At 40.7% G+C, this 17,913-nt stretch overlaps 1 protein-coding gene and 1 long non-coding RNA gene across 3 annotated transcripts in view; one reads left to right on the top strand and one right to left on the bottom strand.

The window, feature by feature from the left end:
- The window catches only part of LOC117211058, a 132,040-nt gene that overhangs the window by 101,997 nt on the left and 12,130 nt on the right, over positions 1-17,913 (bottom strand). The gene's annotated exons all lie outside the window — the stretch shown is intronic.
- The window catches only part of LOC117211056 (storkhead-box protein 2), a 112,683-nt gene that overhangs the window by 86,120 nt on the left and 8,650 nt on the right, over positions 1-17,913 (top strand). The gene's annotated exons all lie outside the window — the stretch shown is intronic.

Below are 17,913 nucleotides of genomic sequence, written 5' to 3'. Positions count from 1 at the left end.
CCATCGATTCGTGGCTGCTCATAGATCAACGGCAAATCTGCTTCGTGCATCTTTCACATCTTTGCTCGTCTTCGTGGGATTTTATCATTTTAAACGCCTGTACGATATTGTCGATAAAATATCTGCATTTCACTCGTAGCCCCCGATATACGATAATTTAACAATTTCTCCTCGCATTGCGTTACGTTGCTTTCATCGCTCCGACTACGCGTATCAAACCGCGATCTATCGTAATTTAATCAAATTGCAGATCGAAGTAATAAAATCCTTCGTTCATTATGATATTAACGTGTATTAAGTATAATGCAATGACGGTAGAACAGTGTTATTGATGATGAGCTTTCTGAAAAAAGAGGCCAAGAGGACATACAATGAATCGTGTAAATTGCATTGGACGTTTCAATCCTAATTTTTTAATATTTAATACAATATTAATATAGTATTTTATATAATTTAATATTTAATATAATCGACTATATTTCAATCGATAATTAAGAATATATTTCAAGTTACATTCAAAATCAAATAGGACCATATAAAATTGAATTTTAAAGCATTTTTAATTTTTTAAGATTAAAATTATTTGTATAACGATTCTAACAGAACTTTCTTCTTTTCATATCCGGAAAATCAAACAAAATATCGTTCAACAGTTCAACTATTTGACTAGAAAATATACCTATATGTTTACGATAGATCCTTGCACCCGTCTTTTTCAGAAAGCCTCTCAATTGCAGATAGAACAATTGTTCTCCTTATTTCTAGTGCAATTTATGCTACAGTCTCATAACATATTTTTTCTCTGAAATCTTACTTCGAAAAGTCTCTCGATGTTGTTTCGAGATATCTTCTCGTTTTGCTATATTCACTTTCCTTCAGAATACATTTACTCTTACCAACTCACAGTTCAAACTCGTATTTCGAGCAGTTGAATAACACCCACGTGAAAATGCGAGAAGAAATTCTGAAAAAGCTTGCGCAATTTTGTCAGCTATTCATTGCTTTTGACTTTTACCACATTCATGACGCAAGACCATGGACCGTAGAGTATACGTAGCATAACCTAATCTGAACGCGACAATGAACATTTGAATCTAGACAAAATTCTTTCTACGATATCTTTCGTTGTTCCGATATACGAAATTAGAGAGAAAATTGGAAAGTTAAAACGTCGATAGAAACTTTCGTCGATCGAACTCCAAATCAAGGAAAACTTAAGCGATACTCCGCAAGGTCGCGAATAAACTTTCCTTACACCAGTGGCGAACACCTGTTTGCATAGTTGCGTCCTTGAATGTCTGAAGATCGGACAGAAGTATTCTTGGCGGCACTCGTAGCGCACAGAAGGCAGCTCCAAGTGGATTTCCATGTCTTGCTTTCACCGGTGTGATGTCCTTTAAATCGAGTGGCTTGTTTCAAAGTAAGAAGGGGACGAGCAAAAGAGAAATAGAGAAAGAGGGAGAGAGAGAGAGGGGGGAGGGAGAAAATAAGAATATCACGCGCCACGACAAAAAGTATTTTTAACGTTGTTACGCGAAGCACACGTTCGTGCGGTTTCGTAATTGCGAAATCACACATAAAATTCGCGCTTCCAACAAATCCGGTCTAAATTCCCGCGAGAAATCCAAAAGTATCTTTCGCAAGTGCCTCGTAAAAACGTCGCACGAGATGTCGCAGCCGTGTCATAAATTAACACGAACCACCAATCCGTTTTTTGCAACCCGTGAACTGGATTTAAGAAACTGAAATTCTGAGAACGGAGCGGCTGAAAACCGACCGGTATACGTGTCACTAAGAATATACGGTAAACGCTGATATTTCATGGTTTTTAGCGATTTTAATGCTCCTGCGTCAAGCGTGGGAGATATTAGCATTTTTTTAGAATTCAGCGAAATACGTAAATCAGTCGATACAAAGGTTGTTTCGACAAAATACGAAAGTGGAATATAAAGTCGCGGAAAGTTTCACGGATACACACGGCTTGGCGCCTTGTTACGAAACATAATCACTGGTCTGTCGATTTACGAAACCACGGAAACAACTGTAAACAATTCCGAGTATTGACACCGATAGCGTTGGTCCTATCGTCCCTACCTAAACGAAATGCCACGACGTGGATAATTCTATAAGTGGCGACCACGACAAGAAGCACAATTACACCGAGCGTGCGCTAACCTGCCAGTGGAGGTGAGAGGCGTGGCAAAAGGTTGGTAAAACGGGTCGTTCGGCATCACACGGACCAGTAAGACCCATTAATGCTGTATGTAGGCTAATGTCAAGAAAGCATGACAAGCCGCGCGAATGTGCGCGATGTGATTGATGACGCGCATCATCGCCCACTCTATAATGTCCAATTTACTACGTGAGACCAATTCACGGCTAGAATTGCTTGTTAAGGTGTAATAATCCAGTGGTTCGATCTCGCGCAATTTTCATTTACCCGGCACGTCGCGATTGTTATTCCATTAAACCACTAATATATATTTGATACAGAGAAAGTTTGCAAAAATTCTGCCGGGCACGAAATTACCCTTTAAAACAGCTAACGAGACAACCTTCTTCCTTTTTTTTTTTTTTTTGTAATCGACGCTTTCTACTTGTTCTAGCGTAATAACGGTGACACGAACGATCATCGCGTGGTTGACTCGTTGCACGACAGGAGTATGAGCGGCCCGTCAAACGTCGGACAGAAACTTGAACCTGCCCCGACAACGTCGATTTCACTTTCCGCGATCGGACGATTGCATTCTATATAATGGGAAAAATTAGTTCTCCCTTGGGACGCCATCAGTTTCTAGTTAATGGTCGTCGCGACGCGAACGCGGGTCGATAATTTCAGTGTAACTTCGCAAGTTGCGACGTTTAAATATCATTAAATGTGTACGAGAAATGTTCCGTTCGACGGCCTGTCGATGCTCGTTAATACGACTAAATTGCATAAATCGATTGCAACATACACACGAGCTGGATCTCCTCTCGCGTGCCATACTCGCTACATGGAAATCGAGAAGCTCTTAAATTTCCTTGATATTTCAGGTGCCCGTGGTGCGAACGTACGTATAGAACGTGGAGCGATTTTCTAATTAAAGCGTGTGTCTACTCGATTCGATCATTCACGCTGGCGCCATTTAACGTGTTCGTAACAAAGTTGGGAAAACGTAGGTTACACGGGCGAAGATATATCGTCAGCATGCGTTTACACACGAAATACGAAGCCGGTTATTAATATCGCCCACGATTCTGTCGTTACTTGCGCTATCCTTGATGCATTAACGGCAATAACCGGAGTATAAATTTAACAACTATCGGCGAACATGTTTCGCTAAGTTCGCAGGAAACACTATGGCTCGCGATTGCAAATGAGAAATTCAGCGCGTCTGGCCTGAAAATACCGGGCCTACGTATAACGTCCCTAACTCCGAATGCACATAATTTACCTTATATAATGTACGGAGCGTGTTTGACCTTTTCCATCGTAATTTACGGAAATACTTTAAGAAACATTTCCCTACCGAACGATAATCTGTGACATGGAAAGTGAAAATCATTCGCCATGTCTCACGAGGACCTACCTGTCCGAATTTGATAAATTATCACGAGTATCGTGCATTGTATGCTGTTGTTTCTCTGTCAGCCAACTGTCGTTTCACAAACTTTCTTCTATGAAACGAATATATTGAAAACAATGACGATAGGAAATATCGCAATTGTCCCGAGAAGAATCAAAGTTAAAATCGCGATATATTTTCGCGATACACATTTTATGGAACAAGCCACTTTGTGGATAGATAAACCGCGATTTTTCATCAACTACTAATGTCTCTCTTCACTTTGACACGTCGTAAAAGACACTTGATGTGGATACGATGAAACAGGTCCAGCAATGGAAAAACCGAAGAAAATCGCTCGATAACAATAAGAATTTCAATTTACTTACATATTATTTACTGGTGTCGAACGTATCCCGTAATGGTATACGGAAATCGATCGCAACGTTCCCATCCTGTTACCAGACAGCTCGAACTCGTTCTATAAATCATACAATAGTCGAGCCACGTATCCTATCGCTTGCTGTTTGCAAACTTACGAAAACAGTCGAACTATCGTTCGATTAATAATTGCAGAGCAGATAGAGCTACGGCGCGAGGCAAACGTTGCAAACGTCGAATCGCTGGATAATTCCGAATTCAATAACTCAAAGCTGACGCGCGCGGTTAAAGTGTAACGCGCTAAAAACGGCAACGATCCTTTCGAGATTGCACAACTGGTTGCCTAAGAAACAATAGCAGGCGAAGCAATAAAACCATCTTAATGACGGGCAACTCGCTCGAGAATCGTGCCGTATGGTACGATTCGATGTTTCATCGCGGCAAAAAAGCTGGATAATTATCGCTAGAATCGCGTTAGCCAGTGAATTTATTGGTGTTTATCTCGAAGGTAAAACGAGGGCTGAATCCCTTGGTGTGTCGGTTTCCCATTATCGAAAATGAGCGATTGCGATTGGTTAACCACCGATAGATCAACAAAGAAACTAAACTTGTTCATTTTCTTTTTTTTTTTTTTAATATCTATATATATGGAAGGGAAATTGAAATTCCAGTATTTTCTCCATATGTCACAAGAATCAATGAGATTGCGTATAATTGCTTTCGTGATAACACAAACACAGTATTTTGTGTTTTTTTTTTTTATGAGACTATACTATAATAATTGAAATACACTTCGAGCATCTTCATTGTTGACTGATTTATTAATTACTTATTATTAATTGATATGATTAATTTATTAATTATAGTTGTAATATTAAAGACACTCGATGGTGCAACATTTGCAGTGATTAATGAACATTACATGTACAAATCGAGATCAGGAATCAATAAGAAATGTATTACTATGTACAGATGCATACGTATGTACTTACATCGTTAAAGAATAGTTCATTCGAGTATGGCGGTACCACGATAGAGCCGCTGACAACCAGGTGCTATTCCAGATTGGTTAACCATCGCTCGTTGTTTTATTTTCAAAATGGGTAGTCGCTTAGCATCTTTCACGGAGATTAAATACCTTCTTCTGTTTTATACTACAAATATCGAAAATATCGGGAAATGATCTAAAAACAGGAATTTAGTTCCTGGCCATTTATCGTGCAAAGTTGGAAAAGAAAGTCCGCCGAGACACAACGCAGAAGCAAGTGGAGTACTCCCTCTATGCGATCTTATTTGTAGATACGAAACTTTCGATCAATCTTACGACTGCATTTGATATATCAGAAATAACCTATCAACCCTGTATCCCTCGCAGCGATTAAAAAGAAAAGCTTGAAGATACGAAAACATCAATTCATTCCAGCGATTAAAAAGAAGCAATACGAGAATATTAAACAGAAAATTGTAGAAAGAAAGAAATATTACAAGAATGTATCAAAAATCTAAATAACGATCGATAAGTCATAAGAAGCAGAGAAGTTGCAAAATGGAATCGGACGAAAATGTCAACTATGAAACATTGATATACGACAGAAAAAGGGAACTTCTATTTTTAAGCAACATATATGTGTAACGTGTGTTAACTGATTCACTTGGTGTTCTCTCTTCTTCGGGTGAAATTCCTGTCTGAAATATTTTCTGGGCCATTAAACTCGCTGGAAGAATGTGTTGAATATTCACGAGCGAACGAAGAAGGTATCTCGTCACTGTTAATAAACGTATTTGGCGAACAGGCGAAGACGCCATTTCCAGCAACGGACTACATCAGATATATTAGGTTAAGTAAAAAGTTCTGAGCGTTTTTCGCTAGATGTCTTTAGTGAGCCATATCTCACGATGTGCACATCGCATCGAGTCATAGTATACACCGATTTCAAGGTGATATTACGCATCAAAAAGGTTCTTTGTCAGTTTTGTGTTCGGTGAAGCCAGTTGTGTGTTACAGCGTTCGAAAATGGAGATAAAAAAAGAGAAAATTCGATACATTCTTCAGTACCACTACGACCAAGGTGAAAAGGCGGAGCAGGCGGCCAAAAAAATTTGTGCTGTTTATGGACCCAGTACAGTATCGAATGCAACAGCAAAGCGGTGGTTCCAACGATTCCGTTCTGGTAATATGGACGTCGAAGATGAGGCACGCTCTGGTAGGCCAATCGTCGAAAATGTGGATAAAATCATGGAAATCGTCGAGTCGGACCGGCATGTGAGCACTTATTCCATTGCCCAGGAACTGAAGATTAGCCAGAAAACCGTTTGGAACCATTTGCATAAGGCTGGTCTCAAGAAGAAGCTCGACGTATGGGTGCCACATGAATTGACGCAAAAGAACCTTTTGGACCGAATTGATGCCTGCGATTCTTTGTTGAGACGTAACGAAATCGACCCATTTTTGAAGCGGATGGTGACTGGCGATGAAAAATGGGTCACATACGAGAACAACAGCCGAAAAAGATCGTGGTCCAATCGCGGTGGGCCGGCCCAAACGATCGCCAAGCGTGGATTAACGGCCAAGAAGGTTTTATTGTGTGTTTGGTGGGATTGGAAGGGAATCATCCATTATGAGCTGCTCCCATCGGGGCAAACACTTAATTCGGACCTCTATTGTCAACAACTGACCAGACTGAAGCAGGCGATCGACCAGAAGCGGCCAGAATTGGCCAATAGGAAAGGTGTTGTGTTCCATCAAGACAACGCCAGGCCGCACACATCTTTAACGACGCGTCAGAAGCTCCGAGAGCTTGGCTGGGAGGTTCTATCGCATCCGCCGTACAGTCCAGACCTGGCACCAAGCGATTATCACCTTTTTAAGTTTTTGCAAAATTTTCTTGATGGTACAAAACTGGCCTCAAGAGAGGCTTGTGAAAATGAGCTGGTCAAGTTTTTTACCAATAGGGACGAGGACTTCTTCAACCGCGGAATTATGAAATTGCCTTCAAAATGGACAAAAGTAATCGAACAAAACGGCGCATATTTAATCTAAATCGAATAATCTTGACTATGTTAATTTCATCGTCGAAATAAAGCGAAAAAGCGCTCAGAACTTTTTACTTCACCTAATACATAGGAACCGGCGGCTACGCCCTTATCGGAAAGAGCTAATGGTACCGGTACACGCGGCGCGACCTCAGACGGCGGAATCCAGGCTAGCAGTCGATTCTCATGGCCTCTCCCGTATCTTCGTTCCGGTCGACGAAAAATCGCGAACATTGAGAGATTCGTTTTAATTAAATGACGGCTGCTCTCTACCTTCCTATTCGAGTTGCACTCACTCTATAATTTTCAACCAAGAACATATACTATTTCTTGACGAAAATTATATATCTTTCGAGAGCTTTGATTTCTTTTAGCTAAGAAGTATCTTTCGTGTACCTTTTTAATTCATAACTAGAAACTTAGAAAATTGATAATACCATATATTCGGAAGCTTGGCCAAATCGCCGTGATATAGTATGTAAAGGTAAATATCAGCGTTAGCTTTCTCGATGCGTGATCTCCGCATGTATCGGCGAGAAATCGATCTCTTTTTTCCCCGACCTAACCCATTATTCTTCCGTGTGAAAAGATTAGAATGGGAACGATTACTAGGAGAAAAACTGGATAGAACTTTTAACAAATAAGAACTCGTTAGCTCTCGACTATAGGCAAATTACCACCATCACTCTGAAAGATCTTTCGAAACACTTTCAATCTCTCGTAGCTGATTTATGCGGGCAATGGATCGAGTTCAACGAACGAAAAAAGAAACAGCCACTCTGTGAAATTCTAATTTCTCCGTTTGATATCGAAAGAGAGAGGACGTCGCGCCTAACGATCTAAACTGCGAAGAACTCTTTGTCGACGCCTGGAGATAGGCTAAACACGCACGAATAGTCTGAAGCCTGAACCAGAGTGGAACTTTACGAGGCCTTAACCGACGATCATTAGGAACGCGAAGATCGTCCTCGCCGTGCGCCAACCACATTGTCGCGACCCGGATCCGATCGCAGAATTCTCGAGGAAGATCACGACTCCCATCACGACTCCCATCACTCCTCGTGACTGTCGTTACTCAAAGGTTACCTACCTACGAGACTGGCCTGCAACCCATTTGCATCGGGTTCCAACGATGTCGGTCAGTAGTTCCTTCCGAATGTTCCATCAGCACGTGCAGCATTCGAGGCTGAGCTCTGGTTACGCGAATATGTAAACTGTTTCGAATAGTTTAAATATCTCTCTACTCGTGTGACATAAAAGGTACGGGTTGAGATAGTTAGATTTTCGCGAATAGAAGAAAATCTATATCTCTGTAAAAAATGATTAACAAGGAATAAAATAGCGTGTTGTCAGACGTAGATCGTTTCAAAATTATTCTTAAATTGGCGAATTACAAATCGCAAATAACTGATAGCTTGACTCAGACATCCTATTATCTCAAATAACTCTACTTTACGCTAATTGGAATGTCACTGTGCTCACATGTTGCAATTCATACGACCCTTGATGGAAGATATATTCGACGTTTCAACGATTAAAATTTATTGAATAGAAATTGCGAAAGTTTCTTTTAAGGAATATACACTTATCTTTTAAATTGTATAATATAATAGACAAGGTTTTGCTGTACCGTTAACAAGGAATTTGAGCCAAATGGTTTTGCAATTGATCCAAGAAGCGTAGAAAAATGATTAACTAACGGTATCGGTGACGAAGTGGTGATTATAATCTCGTGGCACGATTTGATGAACTATTTACTACATAAGAGGCACGTAGTGGTGAATAAATAACAGGAAATACGTACGGACATTGGGTATAGGATTTCATAAAAGCCCGCAGGGCAAGCTGCGTGTATCCCCATTGTGTCCTGTGTTGCGACTCAGCCTCACGGTGAAAGCTGACGAATTCACGGAAAGTCAAGATTTGCATGAAATTTACAACGACAGGCCTTTTTGTCTCGCGGCCTCTTCCATCGCGCGATTTTATTCTTCAAAGGTCGTGGGTACCTCGATATGTTTCGCTCGAGATATCATCTTTCGTGACTGTCCATGGAGGAAGAGGCGAAACACGGTGCGGGCACGAAGACGCATAGACTCGACCAACTTCATGAGAAGTGCCAATCATCTTTACAGAACCGGCTACGATGAACGAGCCATTGTTCTCGAATCAATATCTATTTACACGGGACTACTTGTGTGTATACGCACCTCTGGTGGCGGACGAATTTTAAAATCACCGTAGAACATCGCGATTATTATTACAAGACTTCGATAGTCCTATTACGTATTCACGAAGCTTTTCGTTCAAATATGCATAATCGATCACGAGAGTATTCGTGCATTTGCCAACAATTTTTACGAATATGTACGTACGTTACACGAAACGTTTTGAAGTTTCATTAGCGCTGCAATGACACCCAACTATCAAGATCATATTGGCAAGATTTTTAATGATTCTGAAACTGTATATCAAAAATGTGTTATATGTATTATAAGATCAGCGGTAAAAGCTTTATATGGTAAACGTACGAATACTTTTACCAGCCATTGTACATTCTCTAACGCTACTCCAGCAGCTGGCTTCCTTCGCATAATTTTCAATAAGCTATCGCTGTTTCCGGCTCGATACGATACCAAACGATTAAGTCGAGCAACCGTTTCATACAACACGTTTATTACACGAGCCGGACAAACACGTGCTTCTATCGACGATTGACTTGTGCCTTAACGTTACGCAATATATTTGCATTCCGCTGCTCGGATAACAAAACGGTCGGCTGTTAACTCGGTAGTGTATCGATTGCCGACAGTAATACATAAATCCGATAGGAATGAACGAGCAACCTGGCCAGCATCTGACCAAAGTGCCAGCAACCACACCTTTCCCAAGAGAAATATAAAGATTCCTTTTGAAAAGGAATACAGATTTGAATCCAACGTTAATTCTTCGTATCTGTTTACTTTCTCTGATCTCGCCCCATTTCAACAAATCGTATTTTACCGGTATCCCTGATTGGTAAGATAAAGTTTATCAGACAATAATTTTCACTTTCATGATAATTTGGAAAATGCTCATCACGAGGTATTAGGATAGAAATGGTAAAATGTTAAATTAGGGACACGAAAGGCAAAGGTTTACCATCGTTGCGATATCTTTGATCAAGTTTATGGCTAATTGCGCTTGTTATAGGTACTCTAAACACGGAACTATTCTCTGGTCAGACTACCGTACACCATAAAGACACTATTTGCTCGCGACTAAGAAGTGAAAGGTAAAGCGTTTTCCTAATGAATACAGGAGACTGCCGACCACGCACATACGCGTCTAATATAATCTATCAACCTCGGTGGTAAAACTCATTACTACGCAGCCGTAACCGGGGAGAACGCGACATTCGATGCGTTCCTCGCCGAGAACATCAATTTGCTTACGAGTCTCTCTCCGTATATGGTAAAACGTGCAATAGAGACGACACACACAGGTCAATGACGAAATTAAGAAAATCGAAATTTAGAAAATACATTACGACGTGTATCGAAGAGGAAAAATTAGACAAAGGGAGAAAGATGGGAAAAGAAAGGAAAAATCGAACCAATCGCATTCTTCGTGTTTCCAGTGAAATTTAAAAAGCAGATTACAAGATAGGATAGCAAAAATTAAAAATGCAAATGAAAGAAAGATAGATGATCGACAAAAGGGAAACAGAGAAGAGAACGAATAGAATCGTATGGGTCTGGATCAATGAGAGTCTAAATTCGGAAGGCAGATGACGAAGAATTTATAAATAAAAAATGGATGAAAGAAAACTGCTCGCCAAAGCGAAGAGAACTCGTAACGAATACCGTTCTCCGGATTTGAATCAAAAAGAGTCGAAATTCGAAAGGCAAATCACGACGGACGTCAAAGAGAGAAAAAATAGATAAAAGAAAGAAGAAGAAAGAAAGCAGGTCTCCAGGTGGATAGAGAAGGGGGACGAATAGCAATCTATAGATTTGCATAGAACAGCGTCGCCGGCTGGTAGAGGATAGGCGGAGGACTCAAAGGTCGTCTTGTTACGAGGTGATTCCTTGCAAGTGGTCTTTGCCATTTCCCATGGGCAGACCCATAAAGCGGCGGAGGTCGGCCAACCGACACGATGGATCACGGCGATAAGGATATATGCATCGTGTTCTGCACCGTGTACCAGTACACCGGAAGTGATCCGACCGTGTGTCTCGAAGTTCGAAATGCGCGCTCGTTCGCGACCAGCATCCTTCTTGCACCCCTCCGGGGTGTCTCTTTTCTGCCTACATGATACCTCAACGATATTCGCGTGGGCGAATCGACCGAATACCAAGTCTGCCTCTTACTTCGTGCGCTATCTACGTAGGCCGTTTGGATATTATAATAAAGGCCTCGCGGAATGATAGAAAGGTACAAGGGAAGCTGGTAATAATAGCGGCTCGCGGAACTCGCCTGGTTGGCAGGTGTTCATCCATATTTACCGAAAGGCCGCCTCGAAGATTCAACTTTATCGTTACGACAAAATGGTAAACTGTATTTTATAATACAGTTTAATTTCTGGAAAATCATGAGATCCTGGATTGTTGTATGTGCAAACGTATCGAAACTCGATGATAGAAGTTTCGCACGAAAGTAGGATTTTTTATGAAAAAGGATAGTATTTATTAAAGAGGCAATTCCTGACATATTGAGGTAGAATTTTACAGCTTCCACCATTAACATTTTAAACATTAATACTTTAGAGTATTGTTATCGCTTGTCTCATTTACTACGTTTTGTCTAAAAGCGATAGCTAGGTGATTTTTCCAGGAGAATGTTATGTTTTATTGCAAATTAAGGCGTAAAATGCTGATAATTATTCAAAGCTATTAAAATTATTCAAAAATTCAATTATTCAAAGCTGCAAAAAATTCGTTTTACACATTTTTGCAGTCACTGCCTCTTTATTTGAACAGTGTAAGCATCAAAAGCGTTCGATTAAACCACATCATGCCACTCACATATAAAGATTACTCGTCTTAACGTGAGATACTTATATTAAGTTGTCCGAAAAATGTCTTTCTTTTACAGATACGTCTTTTACAACGACGCGTCTTTATACAAACATGTAACCTAATCTGTCGAACGTTGTAATCTTTATCTTGATAAAACAAAATGGATCATATGTAATTCGATAAAATAATATAAAACGGAAAATATTGTGCATCCACTATTTCCTTATAAAACAAAAGAAATTTTTCTGACGACCCAATATTACAATACATCGAAGAAACGTACTTCTAAACGATTTTCAACTGTCCTATTTGCATCTCACTTACCCTCTTGCCTTATGATTTGTTTGACTGCATTCGTTAAACTTCGCTTTTACGATACCGTAGCTAATACAGAACGCTACATGTAACCTAGCTGCAAATAGTTTTAATTTCATAATTGGAAACGAAATCTGAAACCAAAATGAAGGTTCAATTCGAAGACGATTCTATGACTCGATAATGTAAGACGAGAAGTTGACGGCGATCCTTTTGAAAGAAAAGAAAAGATCGCTCGTGATCTTCTCTAGTTGAGTTCAACGTATACCTTCCAAGACAGTTTTTGTTGCGTCACAAACGAAACGTACCGCTTTTCCACGGTTCCCGTGTCTCTTGCTCTCGTCTTTTCTCATTCTTGACCGTAGCCTGTGTGTAATCCTAATACAGACACAGAGGCGAGAAGCACGAAGCTACTTGCCTGCATTAGATACCTAGTCCGATATTTATGTAGTGGAAAGCATTCAAAACGCGGCCGGGACAAGATTCTCACGAGGAACACGATGTTCCACGCCCCAGAAACTGACGTATCGAGTTCCACGATCCAACTGGCCTCTCCCTGACTCTTGTCTGTCTGCGCCCCTCGTTCCGTCCTCGTCGACAGCCCCACGAAAATTGTGCAACCGAAACGTTTCTCGATTTCTTCGTGATCCCCGTTGTTGGCAGCTTACGGGTGTAACGACGCGGGGTATTATCCTGCCACTTTTTCCGACCGTGCTCTCGCGCCGGATAAGATCTCGTAAACGAGATCGAAACTGGCCTCTCCCACGCAGACATTATGCCGTCTTAGTTGGGCCATTTACTGCCCATACACCTTGTGTATACATGCTTCCACATGCGAAACAGTCAACGGTCGCGAATAAATTTCAAGCCCCGGAGACTCGCGTGGGGGACCACATACGCGTCCACCTCGGCCATTCAGAATGAAAAAATTGAAATAAAATTTGCTATCCGTACTTTACACCAGAGACTTTATAACTTTCTTCGGCGCTGATATCAGCGAATAAAACATTTGCAGAGCTTATCGTTGCGATTCCATCGAACCATATACCATGGAAAATGTCTCAACGATTTTTCATCTCGCGAGAAACTACATTGTTATCGGTAAATTGAATTATGCTAACGCTACGAGCGAAGCGTACGAAATTACATTATCACCGACACTCTTTCTCTCTCTCTCTCTCTCTCTCTCGAAATTTCTAGAAAGATCGTGTATACGAATGATTTCATTCGTTCAATTTCATTCGCGTGTCTGGTAACACGAGAGACGATAAATAACGTCAATGTAACCGAAGCCCACTTATTCTATACGCTGTTCTAATGTCTTTTGGCGAGGGCGTTGGTTAGTAAGCTGTCGTTTCTGCGAAAGAACCACGAAAACCGGACGAGTTTCGAACCTGTAAAGGTCTCGCACCTGTCTGTAAACCGTTCTCAGCTCTCCCCATCCGTTGTCGACTCGTCGTCGTCGGCGGCTCGTTCCTTAAAAGGAACGCGTGGGTGGGCTACCTCCTTGCATAATTACGTGCGTGCAACTCCCTCCTCGTGGGCCGTGGAGAAATTCCAGGCAAGTGGGCAACTGGACCTCGTGCGACGACCGTTTCCAACTTTTCCATTGAAATAACCACGTGATGAATATTCCATGAGAAAGTCGCGAAAGAATCGCAATCTTCTCTAGCGCCATACGCAACATTGATTTCTCGATGGCGTATTCCAACGATCAGTTCTCGGTTTTATCTCGCGTTCGACACGGATGCCGGTAGAAATTGAAAATCTGATATTACCCGATACATTACAATCGTCGGAAAGACAACTCTCCAATGCAAACTGGTTTCTCGCGATAATATCCAAGGAAGACGGACAGCTGGCGATACTCGTCAAGGAACAAACGAGAAAACTCGCGATAGCGCATGAAGTACAACGAGATCTCACCGGTAATTTCTATACGAAGAATGTCCGGCCTATTTACGACCACCCTTTAACAAGAGCGTACCAGACAACAGACGCTTTCTGGTGAAGTTGAACACGTAATTACAGCTCTGTTTCTTCCTACCTGTCCGCGAACAGGGACTCAAAAGCAACTAGGGGACTAGAACAGCGAGCGTCATCGAGCGGTGCACGGAAATGGCAGTGATCCGTGATCGCGACCTGTTCCAGAGGGTAGATTCATTGTACGCCCAGGATTTAGTGGAATTCAAAAATACGAAAGATACAACCTTACGAAAATTACATGCCACGCGATTTCACGCGATAAACGTTGAATACGGACCATTTACGTACAGAACGATTTCCTTATCTTAGATGGTACGTAGGATCTTGGAATAATTATACAATTGTTTGTTGGACATTGAAGAAGCCATTCGGAGTATTTTCACTCAACGAATTAGCTAAAATTATTATTTTCGCTAACGTTTTAATTATTGGCAAGGTAATTGCTAAAGGATAAGTATTTTACTATATTTTGTTTAAAATGTCATCAGGTTATTGTTGAGGTATAAAAAATAGTATATTTAAGAGAAATAAATATCAGAGGTATCATCGTTAAGAGGGTGTATGTGTGTGTGTATAGAATAAAAATTAAATTTTTCTTCTTAAACGCTGATACTCGCGAAATTGCTTCGTTCAACGTCCATCGAATATTTTTCAATGTAGAAGCGGACGATCGATATCTGTCAAGGGTCAGCGCAATATCGTGTACAGAAGGCCGAGCTACCCTTCGAAATTGGCATATGGCACGCGGCGATGAGGGAAATATGTATATTAAAATGCATTACGAAGGCCCATGGTGGTCCAAAGTGACGGCGAACGAATAAAAGTATTCAACTCAGTTTTATTGTGTCACAGGGTCCATCGTGCGGTGTATACAAATCAGAAATGAGGGTTAACTTTCAAACAGACGAATTCGCGTACCATCTGTTTCGTTCATCGGTCTACCGACGTAACAAGCGAGCAGCTACAATATATCGATGAACTCGATATTTTTGAATTGTACAATATTCCAATAAAGTATAATCGTCGGACAAAATTGAACACGCTGACAGAAGAACTTTCCACGTATTAATTTGAAAATATATGTCTGAATGACTAAGAACATTGCATGCCTATCGAAGCATATCTCTCATGTATGATTCGCAACTTTTAATCGTCCATCCATTATCCTCGGATGCCTACCTGACTCAATCTCATAAATTATCTAGCTTTCAGGTAACAACGGAGCTAACTGCAATATTTCAAACTATTATAGACAGTTTAGCTGAAATTTAACTTTTAGATCTGATCCTATCGATTTGCCTAGCTCGTTTCCTTGAATTACCTCAGAACATCGTCAACTCTGCTTGATGTCTAGTCTGCGATTTAAATACACCAAACATCCAAAATAGAGTACTCGTTATAGTTTTTGATGGATAAAAAGAGATCTTATTTACTTAAAAGTGTAAGAGCTTTTATTCTGTTTGAATAAAGACTAATTGTAATTCTACCGTTGCGACCATAAAAATATACAAATATTTGCATAAAAATCCGTAGTCTATCGATGGCCAACGCAATCTGAACTGTTAAATTAGACGTTGTATGTCAAAAATCAGCGTACGGTAGGAAGAAAAAGAATAGGAGGATTAAATGTGACAATCTTCCTACGTGTTCAGAAAAAATTCACATGGTGCAAAGGTGATACGGTTACTCATACATTGCAACACAACGTCTCTGATGACAAGCTGTTTCCTACACGTTGTGCTCTTGACAGCATTGAATATTCTTGGCACGAGCGTGCGGATACCACTGGAATTTCGGAGTCCTTCAGAGTCGCAAGCTTAGAATAATCCATAGTCTTTTCGTGGGCGTGGACCAAAATGTATGAGAACAGGAGGCCCTCGGGGGCTTGAAAGTCACCTTAAAACGTGACCGGAAGAACAAAGGCTTCAATTTCGCCACGAACGTCTCTTTCTTTTTCTCTCAATCTCCTTACGGCGTCGAAAATTTTCAGTTTCCATTTAGCCTTAATTACCTTTCCTGTGTATCGCGTTTATGGTACGCCGTTTGACTGACGTTTAAAACGCTAATTAAGTATTGTTAGCCCGGAGCAGATTTGTTCTGGCATACTAGTTTTCTCCGCTCCTAGAAATTGACCGTTTTAGTTCTAACTCTCTGTGATCTTGCACGTGGGAATGCATCTGGTCGGTGTGGCGTTTCACGAAAATCGAGACTACGAACCAAGATACGCGTGTATACAACGTTTCTGTTGTTTCGTACCTAATTTAGAAATTACAGACGTTGCACCGTCGACGATATTATAAATAGGTGGAAAAGACGTTTATCACGAATGGGAAAGTGTACCGTGGTATTATCGGTATCTGCTCGCCCGGTTATGACTGCGATTTAACGAAAATTGTTCTCTTTCTCTTTTTCTCCGCTTATCGAAAGGTTGAGATACATTCGCATGACCAGTCACGGAACGTTATATTACGTCGTTAAGCATTCAATAAACGTATATTAATAATACAACCGATAAATCTACGTTTACCCGTGTTACTGTACGAATGACCGAATCGATACCGATAAACTGCTATTTACCAACTATCCGCGCGGTCGTTTAAATTTTCCGCTTTCACGAAAGCATATAGCTACGCGCTCATCGCGCCATGCTACGCACGACAAATTCACGAGAATATTCCGTAAGTGGATTTATAGGCGTACGTCGCTCGCATGCGAATGCACCCGCAGATCTGCCGCGATGTACTTGTCACGAACTTAATACAGCCGCCCCTGTCTGCTGGAAATGAAATTCGATATATTTTGCCTTGTTAAACCTCCGTCCCATGAATACGTGAATTCAGTGGTAGAATTATCTTGGGATTATATGGAATAATCTGGCGCGAAGAGTCAGCTGAATTTCGTCGACCTCCGAACAGTATCGGGAACAGAATCGAAAGATATTTGAAATCGAAGCGTACTATACGTAATATCGGGACTGTGGATTTTTGCGAATTTATGGGAAACTCAAAAGCGTAGAAACGTTTAAATATCACGTTGAACGAGCAGAAAGTTACATACGTTTCTTAATGAAACACTTTGTTTGTAGCTGGTACGCGCATGGAAACTCGAACCGTTTCGGTTGAAACTAGAAAGGCAGTTACAACTGAATGTTGCTAGTTCTTAGCAGACAACCTGGCTGTTACGATTTCATTCTGTCCAGCGAATATACAAGGAGAATTTTAATGAACGCGAGAACTTTAAAAATCCGATAGCCACATCTCCTGACGTCTGATCTTATCGTTCGTACTTCCACGAAGCTCTACATCCGCCGCTTGTTTCGCCTTGTAATCAACTTTGATCTCCCTTAGTAGGCGACAACTGTTAAACTTGGGGAATGCAAAAGTATGCGACAGTATATATTTATAAGTATAAATTTGCAAGTACCGTGGAAGTAGTTAAAGTTTAAAAGTATTTAAACGTCAAGGACAGAGAATTAACGTTTTTAAAAATAAACTATGCTTCCATAGTTAACTATTAGCCGAAATACCGTAACAAAGCATAATTATTTTTTAATAAAGGAAAGAGAAATAATCGACGATTAAATCAATTTCAAAATAATCAGAATCACGGATAAAATTCATTCCACATCATGCGCAACGACCTGACGTATAATT

This window comes from Bombus bifarius, unplaced genomic scaffold, assembly GCF_011952205.1.
Source record: "Bombus bifarius isolate JDL3187 unplaced genomic scaffold, Bbif_JDL3187 scf7180000008216, whole genome shotgun sequence".
Lineage (NCBI taxonomy): Eukaryota > Metazoa > Arthropoda > Insecta > Hymenoptera > Apidae > Bombus > Bombus bifarius.
The sequence above is the reverse complement of the archived record's forward strand: the minus strand, read 5'-3'. Positions and strand labels throughout refer to the sequence as shown.